Source organism: Cupressus sempervirens, chromosome 5, assembly GCF_028749045.1.
Source record: "Cupressus sempervirens isolate cs-2001-9-10 chromosome 5, ASM2874904v1, whole genome shotgun sequence".
NCBI classification, from domain to species: Eukaryota; Viridiplantae; Streptophyta; class Pinopsida; order Cupressales; family Cupressaceae; genus Cupressus; species Cupressus sempervirens.
In genome coordinates this window covers 550,245,829-550,263,006 of record NC_143122.1, presented here as the reverse complement: position 1 = coordinate 550,263,006, position 17,178 = coordinate 550,245,829, and the positions used below count along the sequence as shown (strand labels likewise).

General features: G+C 36.1%; 1 pseudogene; it reads right to left on the bottom strand.

Annotated features, from left to right (window-relative positions):
• Positions 1 to 15,913, bottom strand: part of LOC149557113 (protein TOPLESS-RELATED PROTEIN 2-like) — a 130,597-nt pseudogene extending 114,684 nt beyond the window's left edge.
• Positions 15,914 to 17,178: the final 1,265 nt, after the last annotated feature.

Genomic DNA, 17,178 nt, shown 5'->3' with positions numbered 1-17,178 from the left:
AATGTGTACCCAAAATCATGCCCACCAAACTTGCAGGCCCAAAGAGTCCCACAGCATGTCGAATTTCACCCCAAAATAATGTGCCAACTTAGAGGACACACTAATGTGGTGTGGGAGGATGTTGCATGCACAAAAATAAGGGCACAAAACAAGTTGTCTCACATGAATCATGGAGTGCAAGGATGGAAATGCATAGGATGACAAACACTTGTCACCATGCACTCAAAAAATTATGCATAGCTCCCAAAAAAAATGTGTACCCCATGTTGGATGATTTGATGGAGGTCGAGGTTGCCAAAAATTACCGCACAATCCAAAATATAGAAATCATCGCCAATCAATATACTAGTGACCCTAGCGTGCCATAGTTTCCAAAAGACCTCAAAAAAATGGTGTGTCAGAAATGTCTAACTTTTGCAAGGGTCAAGGTTGTACTGTGTATAGACGTGGGTGTAGAGATCGAGTGCATGGGCTGATGGAGCCAATAGGGATGAGAAGCACCAATTTCAAGGGAGATAGGAACTTGGGTTTCCAAATAAAAATGTCTACCCAAAGTCAAAAAAGGCCACCTCATCCAATGTGAGTTCCTAGCACTTTAAAAAATACAAGCACCTTTACGAATAAAGAACAAAGCTTTTATGCATTTTTCAATGCCAAAGAATAAGGAAAATTATAATAAAGCCAAAAAAATCCATATATTTTTTGAAAAAATAATAAAATCATTGCCTCATTTTGAATGCCCAAGTGAATATAGCCTAAGTGCAAAAAAAAATTTTGCCTCATATTTCAACAACATCCAATCTTGACGTATTTTATATGGAAATTGGGGTTTTCAAGCACTTTGAGTGCAATGGTGATGTCCATTTGGGCTCAAAGTGCTCCAAAAAATTGGTCCTCCCCATATCCAATATAAAATCCTCTAAAAGCCATAGATCTAAAAAATTATGTCAGATCTCTCATAAATAGAACATGGGCATGAAGATCTAGAGCTCTGATACCATGTTTAAGTTGATGAGAGCTCAACTCCACAACTCCCAAGAATTTCCTACATGAAAACACCTATCCCAGAAAGAGAGAAGCAAAAGCTATGTAGGTTGGAATTTTTGGATCCATAGATGCGACATTCTTAATGAGAAAAAATAAAAATTTATATTATCAAAAGTGAATCAATGTTATAATTACAAAGAGATGTCATCCTTATAAAGGAGATCAAAACCCTAACATGTAACTAACCAAGGTTGCATGATAATAATTAATAAAATAATTAATTATTATATGTCCAAAGCTTAGTTTAAGTAAACTAAAGATAATAAGTGACTTAATAATTAAATCAATATGATTTAATTAAGAGGAAAAAACTTTATTACTCTAATAGATTTCATAAGAGGTTACAAAGTATCTCAGCCATTAAACCAAAAATTTAGTTTTCACATTTAGTGTGTGTATAATGTCTTAATTCCTTTCAATTCTTGGGCTTAGGAAACCAAAATTGAGAAATAATTGAAACCAATCTTCATTAATTGGCAAGAGCTTCATTAATCTTCAAGAAACCCATTTTTGTTTCTCTTGGCCAAATGTGAGAATCCATTCAGAGGGCTCTTTTAATGAGTCGGCTTTTACCTTTTCTTTTCAATAAGATTTGTAATTTGAGAGATCTCATAGGTTTCCATTTAATTTCTCTTTGAATTCTTTTGCGTATACAGGGAAGTGATTAGATTGTGCTACCCTGCATGATCTTTTCTTTTCTTTTTCTTCCTTTCTTTCAATTTTTTTTTGAAATGCTCGGGCAATGATTAGACTATTCTCCTAGAGCATTTAAAATTTCTTTACTTTCTTTGACTCTCATCGTTTGTGTTCCTCTTTTTTGAATTTTGAGAGATTCACATATGAAGAAGAATCATAAAGAGGCTCTAGAAACTAACGTCTTTCATACCAATCAACTTGGAAAAATCTCAATCAATGCTCACCTAGATCAACAACAACCTATGTATCGCTCTTTAATTGTGTAGAGTGATGAGAATGATCAAATTTTAACGTGAGATTAATAATCAAAGAATAATAATCCTTCCATCAGACCTATATAAGTCTTAAGAGAGTTCAATAGTTGAAGTGGTATTAGCCTATGTGAAGAAAACTAATGAGCATTTAACTGTAACAGGCTAGGATATTTTAATGTCAAACAGATGGTTCAACTTAATTTCCCCTAGTTATAACTTTATTATCCTTGGGCCAAGTGTTAAAAAAAATAGACAAAAAGTGAAATGGATTCCTCCAAAGAAAGGTTTCTTGAAATTAAATTTTGATGGATGTTTAAGAGGCAATCCAGTAGCTTCAGGGATAGGGGTTTGTATTAGAGATCATGAAGGTAGGGTGATTGACTTATTAGCCCAGAAAAATTCCTCCAGGTACTAATAACTGTGCAGAAGCAATGGCTCTTCTATTTGGAGTTGAAATGGCTTTAAAAAAGAATTATGCAAATAGTCACATAGAGGGTGATTCAACATTAGTGATTAATGGTTGTTTACAGTGACATGTGGGTAATTGGAAATCTGGGTACATCTTACATCAAGCTTGCAATCTAATATATAGATTTAACTCTGAGGTATTTTCCCATACTCTGAGAGAAGGGAATCAGGTAGCAGGTATTTTATCCAATCTGGGGTGTGATTTACAAATACCATACATGGTACTGAGTACATTTGTTGCCACTCTATTTTCTAATCTTTTTAAGGTAATTGAGATGGATAGAATTAGTATTTCATAACCCTTTATATGTATTACGAATATGATGGATTTGAAGTATAAGGACATTGACATCATTCGAGCATATGGTTTGTTAATTATCATTGTATCATTTTTGGAAAGTAAGATATGTTTGGTACAACACATGTTAAAAACAAGGTGATGCATAATTATATTAAAGCCTTGTTTGCACATTCAGTATGTTTAGTACAAGAATATGTCAGTTGAGCTAGGCTAATTGATGGAAATGGATACTCACATGTGCAAGGAGATCGATTTAAGAAAGTTGTCTTTGTATATTTTCACTTCTTCATCAAGAAATCTGAAAGCGAAGTCGATAGTGATCTTTCTTTTTAGTGTGATGGACAGGAATGCTTTGTTCTTCAAGGTGATTAGGAAATGTTATGATAGGGAAATCCCATTTTTTGGTTGTCTATCCACTATTGATTTGGAGGAGGTTTTTAGATTCGGTTGCCCAAAATGTTGTGAAGTTTTAATGGGTATAGTGGGCTCAAATTTTCTTTATCCATCTTTAGCGAGAATGATTATGTCATCACATGTGGTCTCTTTGTTCTTAACATATGTCATGGATATTATTTCTTATTGTGAAGTTGTTGCTTGCATTTTGGATAGGGTAATTCGATACAATGCACTTGACAAACCAGTAATTATAGAGGAGTTAAGGAAATATGATTTGGTGTTGTGTTTAGTACTAGTCGGGGGTGTCTTTTCAAATTTGTTGCTTAGAAGGGATACAAGATTTCTTAGCTTCCTTTTAGATTGGAAAAGTATAGTCTTAAACAGGGATCTCAGCCTACTAGATGACATTTTGTGGAAACATAGAGAACTTATGTCAATAGAAGAGGCATATTTGATTCAAGGGAAAGTAGTGTTTATCAGTGACCTACTTCATGGACATGATGTTCCACATTCTCTGCAGATTCAGGAATGAGCTAATTTTCCTATGGCTTTTCATGAATAGGGGCCAAGTAACTTGTTTCAAATTGATAATCTAATGGCTCATCTGAATTTTCTTGATGATGAGGACCTGACTTTGATGGACTAGGAACTAGTTGTGTAGCACGAATTGGAGAGATCTCTGTAATTTTCGATAGTCTCAATTTTTTGAAGTGGATCTACTATTTTTAGTTGCAGGGTGGAGTGGTTACATTTTGTTAACTTGTAGATTACTCTTTTTTGTGACCCTAAGGGGTAATTTTGTGACTATTGATACATGTAAATTTGTGAATACTTTTGCGTTGTTTTTGTATTAGTGAAGGGTTGATGTAATGGATTTGGTAACAGCTTGCATACAAATATGATGTAAATAGCTAAAATGTTATAAGGGCTTTTGTTGATGGATACATTGAGATGGGCTAATTGTATAGTACTTTAAATTACTTTGTATCTGGTGATTATTGGAGGGATTCTTACTAGTTCTTCCCTCCATGAACCATTGAACCAGGTTTTTATTAATATAAATATATAAAAGTGGTATACCACTTTTTTGCCAAAAAAAAAAAGAAAAAAGAAATACCTCTTCTAGAAATCAGAACATGTTGGGATGGACCATGTGATGAGAAAATGCCCAACAAAACACACTAACTCCTTGACTCAAAGACTAAAAAGCAAAAGAAGAAAAACTGTGCAAATACCTAAACAAAATTGACTCAAAACAAAGAAAACTAACACCTACCTAAATAGACTCAAAAGAAAAGGAACAAAAATTATATTTAAAAAACCTTGAACAATAAGAAAGTGTGTTGGTTGTCAGTAGGTTTCTCATTATGTGTAGTAATAATAACCCACCCCATATAATTCTTAAAAAATTTGACTTATCTTTGTACTTAGAAAAATAAAATTTGGGCAGTTTTCATTTACATTCTAGGCAAAATTCACATAAAATCAGAAGTTTTGATAACTTCCCATGGTCATGATTTATCCACAAATAATTTTTCTCACTTTTTGCATCATATTCAAAAAAAGAGAGATAATGGAAAGATATCATTTGATTTAGCAAGTCCCCCACCATAGGGCACACTCACACATTACAATTTCTCCTTTTTGTAGTCTTACCTCATGGTACACAACTCCATGAGCACATGGAAACATACGCATCAATGATGTAATATAGCTATCAAAACAAGACCCAAAAGATAAAATATTGCATTTATGATCCTTATTATCACCATCATTAGCCCTAGACCATGAATTGTCACATTTAGGCTCCTTGCAACTAGAAAACTCAATCATAAGCCTACCTTTTGAATTGTAGGGTTCATTAATATCATCAATAAAGGTGTTTTCTCCCCCATATATCAAGGAAGAATGTTCAAGATCATACTTACCTTCCATGGTGATCTCCCAAGCTAATAAGCACTCAAGACAACTCACTTTTGAATGTAACTCAAATAGATGAATTGTACATGAGCTTGCTATTGCAAGGTCTAATATGTTTAGGGAATACTCAAAGTAGTACATTTTTTACTCAAGCATGATACCAGATTAAGTACCTTTTCTATCTCCTCCAATGACATATCCTATTTTGGAAAAGGTATCTCATCATTATCCAGTGGGGGATTAGTACCACTATAGGAAGCACTATTATACTCTTCTTGACTACTTTTAGATTCAAAAAAATTAGTTACCTCAATAATTTCTACATCCTCACAATTTTTTGCAAGTTAAAAAAATTCTACAACTCCATAGATTCTTGGAACTTCACAATTTTTTGCATCCTCAAAATTTTCTATCATTTCCATATTCACTGCAACATCAAAATTTGCAAAAACTCCAATTTTTTTATAAATTTTAGAAATTTGACCCATATGTGCTAACACATTAGATGTTGCATCTTGGAAACTAGCACATTTCAACTTAGAATGACTCTCTAATGGAGGTGACAATAGCTAGGGAACAAAAGAATAGTTGTATGTTGACCTTCTCTAAGGTACTTCAAATCTCTTGTTATGTTATCCACAAATCCTTTGAAAACCTCATCTGTAATATAAAATTCCTCTCTAAATGTCATGGCAATATTAGTTGGAGCCTTAGAAAGGATTGGACTATCATTGACTTGTGGATTGGGAGGAGTAGGATGCACCCCCAAGAGGGACATGATCCCTTAGAGGCTCTTTTATTCTTCTCAAATTGTATGTGTTCTTATTATTACTCCAATAGACATGTACCTTAGAATACTCAATATCTTCCTCTTCATTGAGTGGGAACACAAAATCCTCTTGATCATCTTCATAACTTTGTTCTCCTCTAGATTTTTCATATGATTCAAACAACATAGCCCTAAATTGCAAATGTTGATAGTTTGGGGAGGGTGATTTGAAACATCCTTGTTCATGTATCCTTTTTCACCTGGACGCATACCTATAATACAATTATTCCCATTGTTGACATTATCATAGGGGCCATAATTTATGCTCTAGTTTGAGAATAATTATTTTGGACAACAATTTGTCTTGGATAATTTCCTTGGTTTCTAGAGGAATATAACTTTATTATGATGAGTTTGTTGGATAAATGAGACATAGTCTTCTTCATGGCCTCAAACTCACTAGCCATATTGTTCTTGAGTTTACCAAGTGAAGCTTTATGTTCAAAGAATAAAATCTTTTGGGGCTCATACCTTGAATATATAATTATTGATAGCGGAACAATAGTAACCTATTGTGGTAAAGGTACAAGATTCAATAGGGGAATTTGATTGGATGTAGTAGGTTCTCCTACTAGAAATAGTGGTATCGTTGTTGCATTATTCAAAATGAAGGGAGATATAAAGTTCTCTCCACCATGGAAATATACTTGCTTCGTGAATGTAACAGCCACTTTGAAGACCTTCTCAAGGGTATCAATATATTTGGGACAGATCCTTCTTAGAAAAATAGAAGTTAATGAATCCATTATTCCCAAATAGATCTCGATGATAACCTCTTAGAGGATAGTGTAAGGAGACTCCATTCTTTGATACATTATATAGAAGTGATGATTAAACTATGAAATAGACTCATGGGGACCTCTCTTAATTGAGATGAATTGATGATGTAGGATAGATGGATCAATGTAGACCTTGAGTTGTACTAGAATATTTCTCTCAATAGAGTTCCAATCTATGATTGATGCTAGTGGGAGATTGAGGTACCAATTAAATGTTGTTTCCCCCAAAGTGTAAGGGAATAGGCAACATATGACATCCATATGATGAATTTTCTTTCAATTGAAAATTCATTTAAAAAAATTAATGTGTTTTTTATTTTTTATTCTCCATAGATGAATCATGGGCAAAAAAAAATTAGGATTTTTGGGCAAGTCGTGTCACTGCCTATAAACGCTCAAAAATGGTTCACATCTACGATTTCATCACTTCTTTGTCCTAATTTGTCCCATTTTCTCATTCTACTAACTTTGATCTTTTGGCCAAATTGATCATACTTTATTGTTTGTATCCTTCTTCACATCAATTTCATATCATTTCATATCAACTCAGAATCACCCCAAATCAACTCGGAATCACTCAAAATCACCCCAAATCAGCTTGAAATCACTCAAAATCAATCCTAATCAACCCATAACATATCGAACATCCCAAATCAATCATCATTTATTTGATCCTAGATATTATTGTGGTTTTTAGTGCCTTGGAAACCTATCAACCTATCAATCTTATCAATCTGACCTTAGTACTATCGTAGCTCTCAATGCTAGGTCAAACTATCTTCATGTCATCTGATCTTTAACATTGTTGAGGCTTTCAATGTTAGATCATGGAATTATCAACCATTTTAATAATATTGGCAATTTTTGTCGATGTTATTATGATCAACCTTATCAATCAATCTCGATCCTGTAGCATTTGCAATGTCAGTTAAATGTTATGTATCAATCAATTCATGTCATATGTCCTTGGCATGTTATCAATTTCAATCAATCAATCAATTTGACCATGGCTTTGGTCTACTTGTCATCATCTTATTTGATATCCATCATCGTCACATTTTCATTCAATCAATTTGGCCAATCATCTACTAATTTTCCCTATAGGATGAAATAACCCATAATTTTATCCTATTATTATTTCTAATTATTCTTCCTAATTATTGTCCTCAATCAATTAATTTTATTAGTTAATTGATTCATCATTTACAAACCATGGAAATTTACAGTTTCCTAAGTTACATTTTCCATCATTAATTCCATTTTCTACTAATTCTTATTTTATGGAATAAAAGGATTTTAATTCAAATATTCTATAAAATATTGCATCATAGTGACACTTGGATATAACAACTCGTGGATTCTCCTTTGACACTTGGATAAGATACGTCATAATCAAATATTCTTATTCTCTTACGCATGTCCATATTTGGCTTATTTTTCATAGATTCTTGGCTTTAAGTGGGTTGAGGTGTCTTATGACGTATCATAGATTCTCTTCCACATTTAGCCAAGTTTGACTTCCATGCGTCATAGAATCTTACAGTTGGCATATATTGTCATATGCGTCATGGATTCTCAAAGGAATCTCTTGCCACATTGCATATCTAAGGGTAAAAAATCCAATGCTCTCATCCTCCATGCCAATTATAAAATGAGCATTCTTCCTCTCATTTCCGGTCTTGAAGTCCTTAAGTCCTTAGTCCTTGAAGTCCTGATTCTTGAGTCTTTGAGTTCCTAGCTTCTTTGCATTTTTTCATTCTTGCTCTCACACTAAAATCACACTTCAATTATTCTCATGGAATTATCCCTATCATAGACTTTGCTTCAATGTTGTGAGGCAAGTTGGAGCTACATCATTTGGAGAAGAAAGAAGGACATGGGAACTACAAACGAAAGAGGGGGTTTCTAACTTTGTGTTTGCTTATTTTAATTAGTTTGGCTTTCATGGTAGACTAGTGGGTGCTAACGTATGATGATTGAGTTTTGTGATTTTCTCATAGTATGTTATGCATTTAGCCCATTTTCTAGTGCCACAATTGGTGAACCCGACATGAACATGCTAATCTAACTTGGGTTTTCTTGTTTTGTGCTTGTAGGTGCAAGGAAGGAGCTCACTTGGAAGGGTATAACAACTATATGCTCTTCATTTTCACACCTAGATTAATTAGGGGGTCTAGTAACATGCTTGTATGCTCTTGTTTCATGCATTTTGTTAGCTTTCTATCCTAAGGTGCACTCTGCTCTGTCAGGGCGCACTTGGGACCCCTAGGAGCAGTTTTAGGAGTCTGGAAGCCAAAAAAACTCCTTTCTAATGTTTCTAACTTACCAAATACATCCAAAATTTACCAACTATGTCATTGACATAGTCTACACTATTTGGGTGCACTTGGTAGTATAGGTGTCAAAAAATTACATTTTTTGGGTCTCTATTAGGCACCATTTCCCCAAAATTTACACCTAACATCCCAACTGTGCCCTAAAACTACCAACTGCACCCAACTGGGCCCCAACTACATCATTGATGTAGTATACACTCTTTGGGTGCACTTGGGGATGTTCTAAGCCATTTTGGCCTTCTGGGCTACAATCTGCTCTGTCAGAGCACACTTGGTTCACACAAAACACACACATCAATCAGGATCTACATGTAAGGTTTCCATTTTCTTCTAGAACATATATTGGAGGATTTTGTGTTACTAATGGTCTACTTGTAGCATATGGGAATCATGGGATGAAGACATGATCATAATAGACTACTAATGCTTTCTTTGCATGACGTTGTTGAAGACCATTATGTGTTTGCTAAAACCATGTGTGTGGATTTCCTAGATTAGATAACACTTCGTTTGGTGCTTAAAATGAACTTTTTCTTTTTTTCTTGGCATGTCTACAATGTTTAAATCCCTAGGAGTTACATTGGACATGTCCTCTCCCCTCACCATTCGTGGATCTTGGGTGTAAGAGAAATTTGTGTAACTTCTATAGGAGGCCTGTCTTGGACCAAGATACTCAATATTGGGTATGTCAGGGGGTGACCTCAGATCAGTAATGGGCCAAAAGCCAATTCAACATTCTAGTTTCTATATAAAACTCAATTACAGTGAAAGTCATGTCGATAGTATTGTTGCATGATAGCTCTCCTCCAGTACCCTTATGGTGCGTCAAACCTTGGTTCTCAAGGCTGGGAGACCTTCTGTAGAAGTTTATCATTCTCTTGCCAAATGGAATTCCCTTACTAAAAACCATGTTTTAGTGGCCAAAATCCTTTCTATCCACTGGCTCAAGGGGTCACCCATGCCCGTGAAGACATATTACATTCTCGCGGTCCTTAGTAGAGGCAAAAATCCCTTTGGAAGTCATGCCCCTTGGGAAGCAAATCTTGGTAGCCCCAAGAAGTGAGTGTGTTGTAATGGTGAGCATGTGGTGCCAAGATGCTAGGTTGTCCACTCTGGATAAGCATGGTTGAACTTCAGTTCAAGTAGGAATTCAGTGGATATGGTCCTAAAAGCCTAGGTTGTGGTGTGCTTGTTCACTTTTAACAACAACTATTCTTGTCTTAATGTGTCTTGCGTGTGTGTAAAACATAATCAAGATAATAGCTAACATTCAAATTTACACCTTGGAAACTTGAAAACACTTGTAAAAACATTACACATTGTCAAGACTTTACAATCTTTATCAAACTTTGCAAACTTTGGTTCAACACATTCAAACCTTGGAAAACATGGCAACTTGTAATCTTAGATGTGCTTGGCAAAGCGTAGATCTCACGCTCATATAGACTTCACTTGCATTCACCCTAGTCTAGGACTCATACTTGCATCATATAGACTTCATATTGCACCTTTTAGTCCTCATTTAGCATCCATTACCTTTCATATTGCATCCATTTGGGTTTAGTTTACCTCCCTTAGTTTTTTGCATTTCCATCTCAAAATCAGCACTTGGCATTCACCACCTTGCATCTTTGCATACCTATTCATCATCTTGACCACTTTAACCATAATTCTAGGTGTCCTAAGCATCATTTTGAGCATTCATACTGGCCTTAACACTTTCCCCTACTATTTATCTCTCTGTGACATCAATATGGAACTCATAGCTCCCAAAATTGCCTTAATTTTAGCCCAGTTTACCAACTGCCAACTAAAATTAACAACTGCGTCCAAAAATTACCAACTACATCATTGACATAGTCTACATTTTTTGGGTACACTTGGTGGTCCTCAAACCCAGTTTTGGATTCTAGATAACATTTTGGGCTTCAACTGTCTCTTTAGGCGCCTAGCTAGCTCCCCTTGCATTAGCTTGGCCAGATTTGCATTCTACACCTCCTAGTCTTCATTACCTTCACTTAAGACATCATTCCTTAGGTCATAACCTATTTTTTGCATCTCCCAACCCATCCTAACACCAACCCCACCACCTTAGCTTCCTGGCATATCAGTTTGGCAACCATACCCTTCAAAATCAGCAAACATTCTTCCTAGCTTACCAACTGCGCCCAGAAACTACCAATTATGTCCAAAACCTACCAACTATGTCATTGATGTAGTTTTCACTATTAGGGCACACTTGGGCACCTTCATGACCATTTTGGGCCCCCAAACTGAACTTTAGGACCCCAAAACTACATCTAGGAGCCTTTGTACCTCCTCATTCTACACTTGACCCAAAACTACATCTTGCACCAAAAATCCCATTGTGCATCATAGGAATTTCCCATATCACATATCCACTCAGCATCACCACCATTTCGAGTCCCCAAAACATCATTTTGAACCCCTAAAACCTTTGAATTTAGTCAAAAATCTAGAAAAAGTATGAGTCTTAGAGTATCTCCTAGTGTTGACAGATAATGGATCTTAACTAGTCTTTTTATCTTTTCTTGTCATTTTCTTGAGTCAAAATTTGTCTATGTCTTGATAGATTTGACCTTTTCATCTTTTATCAATTTGATCTTTTCATTTTTTATCACTTTTTGGTCAAGATCCAAAGTCCTTTATCACAAGGTTAAACTCCTACACAAAATACTTTCTAAAGGTTTTACCTAAGTTCAAAACTTTCCATATACCCTTTTCATAGCATAACCATATCCCTAGCATCCCTAAATTTCATTTTGACTTACCCTAGTAGTATATCCCCTTCATCTTGCATTGATCAAAATCCTAGCATCATTTTCATTACCAAACCCTATCAAATTGTCCATCAACCAAATTGCCTTCTTGAGCATTTACCCTCATTTTGCATGTCCCAAATGTCGTCACGAATGCTAAAACACCATCCTTTGCATAATACACCTTGCATACACCTAGCTTTAGTGTCATTACCAAGTCCAAAAAATAACCCTAACCTACATTTTGCATACCATAATCTTCATTTTGCATACCTTCAAAATGACACCTTGCATTTGCATTTGCATTTGCATAATATCCGTAGCACATTTGCACTTTGCATGTCAAAACCCTAATTAATTTAGCATTTCCTCACATTTCATAACATCCCCAAGCACTTAAAAATCCCAAAAACACTCATATCTTGCATACCCACATCTTAATTATCAAGTTTTGACCTCTTTTACCAACCGCAACCTTGTTTTACCAACTGCAACCCTGTTTTACCAATTGCACACTTCAAGTGCATAGTTGTTAATTTTAGGATGCACTTGGTAATTAGGTGTTTCATTCTAGGTTCCAAAACCCTAATCTGCACTTCCACACCTTGCATTGCATCCCAAGACCTTACGAAACGCTCTAAATCACTCAAAACACTCAAAATTTGCATTTTAGGCACCCTAACACCTTTGTTTACCCATTGCATACCTCCTACTTACCAACCACTTACCTTCAAACCCCCAACTATGTCATGGTCAGACTTGTTACTGTCTAAGCATAGTTGGTAGTTTAGGTGCACAATTGGGAGGCAGAAAATTCCATTCAAGTTTCCCTCCACTGCATCTGCATTCTTAGGTATCATCCGAGCACTTACTAGGACACAATCAGCTCATAGACATGAAGAACTTTACCAACCATTTTTTTCTAAGACATCAATGCAACTGAAACCTTGTCCAAGATAGAAGAAGGGTAAGAAAACCCAATTGACATTTGACAAAGACCAAATCAAGGCATCACAACCATTGCTAGCAGACCCCTTGAACATGTATCTGCAAGAGCACCATAATTAAGCTATGACACAAAAAACCTTGAACAATTCACCTACCATGACATTTCCTCCAAACACTTCCCCCACACATGGGATGGTTCAATGGAATCTAGACTTTGAACCTATATTCGTGTCGATACCACCCAGAGGAGGAAGTGTGCCAACCACACTCGAAGATGAACAATCACATTCCTTTGAATTCAGCCAACCTAACACAAGTACCTTCAACTATAACACATCAAACATACAACAAGGTATGGTAAACCTCAATGATGACTCTGACACTAACTATGGCATCACTAATGAAGAAATGGCTAGGGCATGTCAAGACAAAAAAAATCGCAAGAACTTTAAACTTTTGGTAGCCCAAGAAATTGTCAAATTCAACCCAAACGTGGAAGGACCTAAGTCCAAACAACAAACCAACACAACCATTGAAAACATACAACCCATGATCAATTTGGACTTAGATAAGGGAAAATTACCTTTGGAGCTTTCAAACTCAATAATGGCACCTATAAAGTCCCATCAAGAATCAACCATCAAAATCCTCCAAAGTACATTTGAACACATCAATGTAAACCCCTTGTTCGATGAAATACCACCAATCCCTAAACACCCCAAAAGGACATTAAGACTTGGTTTTAGTCACATGATGCAACAACAAGATGCACCTAAAGGGACTTGTGCTCTAGGGATGCTAGACACACCTTCTTTGGAGGAAAATTAATAAAGTGCACCTTTGCTCCTAACCCTACCAAGTGGTATGACATCAAATGTTACGGAGCCTCCCTCGAGTACGTTATGTGCAACATCAACTACAGCAATCCCTATTGATGCATAAAGGAAAAGCCTTATTGACATTACACCCATTCCCAACAAGAACACATCTCATAGTCAAGTCAATATGATGTCACAAGTAGGAACCTCTAACACACAAAGGAGCCAAAGAAACAATACCAACATGACAATCACTTCTCAAGGACATAACCAACTATCCCAACAACATCAACCTGCGATAGTCCAAGGACCTAATCTCTCCAACACACATCCAACATATCAACAAAAACATCAACCACAACAACAAAAACCTCAAGTGATGCAAACATCCAACATCCCTTATACATGGTCCAACATAAACCCACTTGACTTCCATGCAATGTATCAACAACAATTCCAACAACAACAAGCGAAGTTTGCTAAAAAACAAGAGCAACTCAAACAATAGTTGGAATACCAAAGATTCCTTGAGCAAAAAATTTCATACCAACAACATTTGTTACAACAACAACATGTGCCACAACAACCTCAACAAATACCTCTACAACAACAAGCACGTACATGGTCACACATACAACCAATAGAGGTATCCCAACAAAGACCATCACACGTGGCACAACAACAACATATGGTACTGTAGACACCTAAATTTGATTACATTGCTTTAGTAATCCTATTTAGTTATCTGTAAAAGCATCATTAATTAAATTTTTATTTAATTAATCTTTTGCCATCCCTAGTTGATTAATTTAATTAATCATCTATAGTCCTAATTGATAAATCAAATAACCTATTATTTATCAATTAAATCCTATTCTTCTATCTAATTACAAAAATCCTCATTTATTAAATAAATCTATTTGATAAATAAAATCTTCAAATCTAAAAACCCCTAACCTATCCCTAATCCTCCATTTAGCCTAATCCACCCCATCCACCCATACTAACCAAGCTTAGCCACTAACTCACCCACCCTCATTAATGCCATCCACTTGCACATCTCTAACATCTCTAATCTAATCCTAAACCCAAGCCTAATCCACCCCCTAATGTTGTCACATTCCTTAAACAAGTTTAAGACTTTCCTAATCCAAACCAAAGTCTCCCCTCAAAAATCCCAACCACCAAGTCATGAGTGCTCTTACAAACCATAAAAGACTCTTACAAACCCACTCATGACTCTTACATCCATCTTCCACACTCTTCCCTCTTCCACACTCATTCCTCTTACATCTCTCTTACATACTCAACCCCATTCATCATGCCTTTAACCAACCCTTTACCCTACCCTCTCACACTCATTCTCCTTGTGACAAGTGTCACCTTCCCATTGGTGCTAAACAAGCACAATCCATGTGCTCTCCTTTGAGTGCATCCTAGCCCTCCTTAAGCCTTCATCCATCCTTGCATCTAAGCCCTCCATCCCTCTACCCCTTAGCCTATAAATTGAATCTCATCCCAAGTCATTTCATCACAATCTTGGAGCTAAAGTTATAATGCCCTTTTGAGAGCCAAAAGCCATCAACCGTACCCTTATGATGCCAAATTGAGAGCTCGCAAAGCTACCAATTTGCTATTTTTCATCTCCATTGAAGCTAGTTTTTGGAAACCTTGAGCATACATCCCAATTTTTAGACCCATCTATCAAGCAAGGAGCTAAATCCCATTGGGAGAGTCCATTCATTTGGCTCACATTTCCAATTGGTGTTTCCTCTTTAGTCTCTCATTTATTTTATGGTTTATATGCTAGTTAATGCTTTTGTTTTTGAATAGATTAGTATTACTTGCTAACATATTTCTCATATACATTTTGGCACGCCCGACAGGACCCCGCTATGGGTCATTTTTTTTTCATCCATTTCAATCTACATGTTGTTTTTAAAAACTAACAATCTAATGGTTTATGTTGTTTGAGTTGTTGCAAGGTTGTTTGCTTGTTTTGTAGGTTGAAGGACGCACTAAAGAGAAGAAGACATACCCTCAAAAATTTGAAAATAACCAAGAAAACAAAAGAATTTTGGAAAAAACTTGCACCCGTCGGTTCACGTCGCGCAGTGTCATCTGCGTAGATTGGCGTCTTCGCCTGTTGTCTAAGCAGTTTGGCGTCTCCGCCTATCATCTCCATAGTTTGGCGTCTTTGCCTGTCGTCTCTACAAAATGTCATCTGCGCAAACTCAACCATCGTCTTCACAATCTCAACCATCGTCTCTGCCATCTCAATCGTCGTCTGCGCAAACTCAATCGTTGTCTCCGCAAGCTCAATTGTCGTTTGCGCCTGCATAACCGTCGTCTACGCGAGCTCAACCACCGTCTCCGAAAGCCTAGGCTGTCGTCTGCGAATTTTGGTGTCTCCGCCTGTCAAGCTGTCGTCTCCACCACCGCAATCCGCCAACTGTCATCTCCGACGCCGCCAGCTACTTTCTTCATCAGACTGTCGTCTACGCAGATCAATGTCTGTGCAGATTGGCGTCTCCGCCTGTTGTATTATTTTTCAAGATTTGTCACCTAGTTTTTGGCTGTCTTGTTCAAGTCATTGTCTTTGCATGCTTTCAAAACTCTAACAAATGAACCTATAGTTTTTCAAAAAAAAAAAAATAAGTATAAATCAAAATTTGACTTTTAGTGGTTCTGTAGGATTTAGACCATCTTAAGCATTTTTACGCGTAGGAAAAATAGCAAAAAAAGTTTTAAAAAAATTTTCCATAGTTAAGCTCTCATTTTTGAAGATTTTGGCTAACTAACTAAATTGTTTTTTTTTGTCTCATTGCAGCTTGGAGCACATATGGAACCACTAACCATGTTTCTTGCAGGTTTTCATGTTGCTAAAAAAATGAACTTGAATGTTTAACCATTTGTCTTTGAATGCATGTTGCTAAAAAATGAACTTGAATGGTTAAACACATTTTCCATTGAATGAATGTTGCTCAAAACACGCTCTTGAATGCCATGGATTAAAATCAACTTTCCTTGGAATGCATGCTTAAAACAACAAATCCAATCTTGAATGCTAAGGATCAATTAACCATTGCAATATCAAACACTTTATTTGGAGCTTCTAAAATTGAACAAAACAAATCTCTTTTTCACATGCAATTTAAGTAAAGTTTTATTTTTGGACAATTAAGAAAGTTTGTTAAATTAAATACAAATTTGCAAAAATCAATTTGAGTAGTTCCTTGGACTCACCTCTTTTCTAATCACCCATCAATTCAACCATTGGTTGCAATCTCAGTGCCATTTATGGGGATGGGTCTACTTGAAAAAGGTGTTAAATATTCCACAATCTAACTAACTCACTTGGTCTTTGAACGTTTGCTTTAACTTTATCAAAATTCTTAAATGGCCAAAACTCTAGATTAAATCGATCACACTTTAAGTTTGGGCACTAAAATTGAACAACAACTGACGTGGAGAGCCTTCGGGCACGTGCTTGAAATCGAATCTCACACACTTTTGTTTTGAGCTTAAAACAAACCCACACTCAATCTTGAATGCCTTAAAAAAAATTAATCGATACTTAACGTGGAGGGCCTCCAGGCGCGCAAT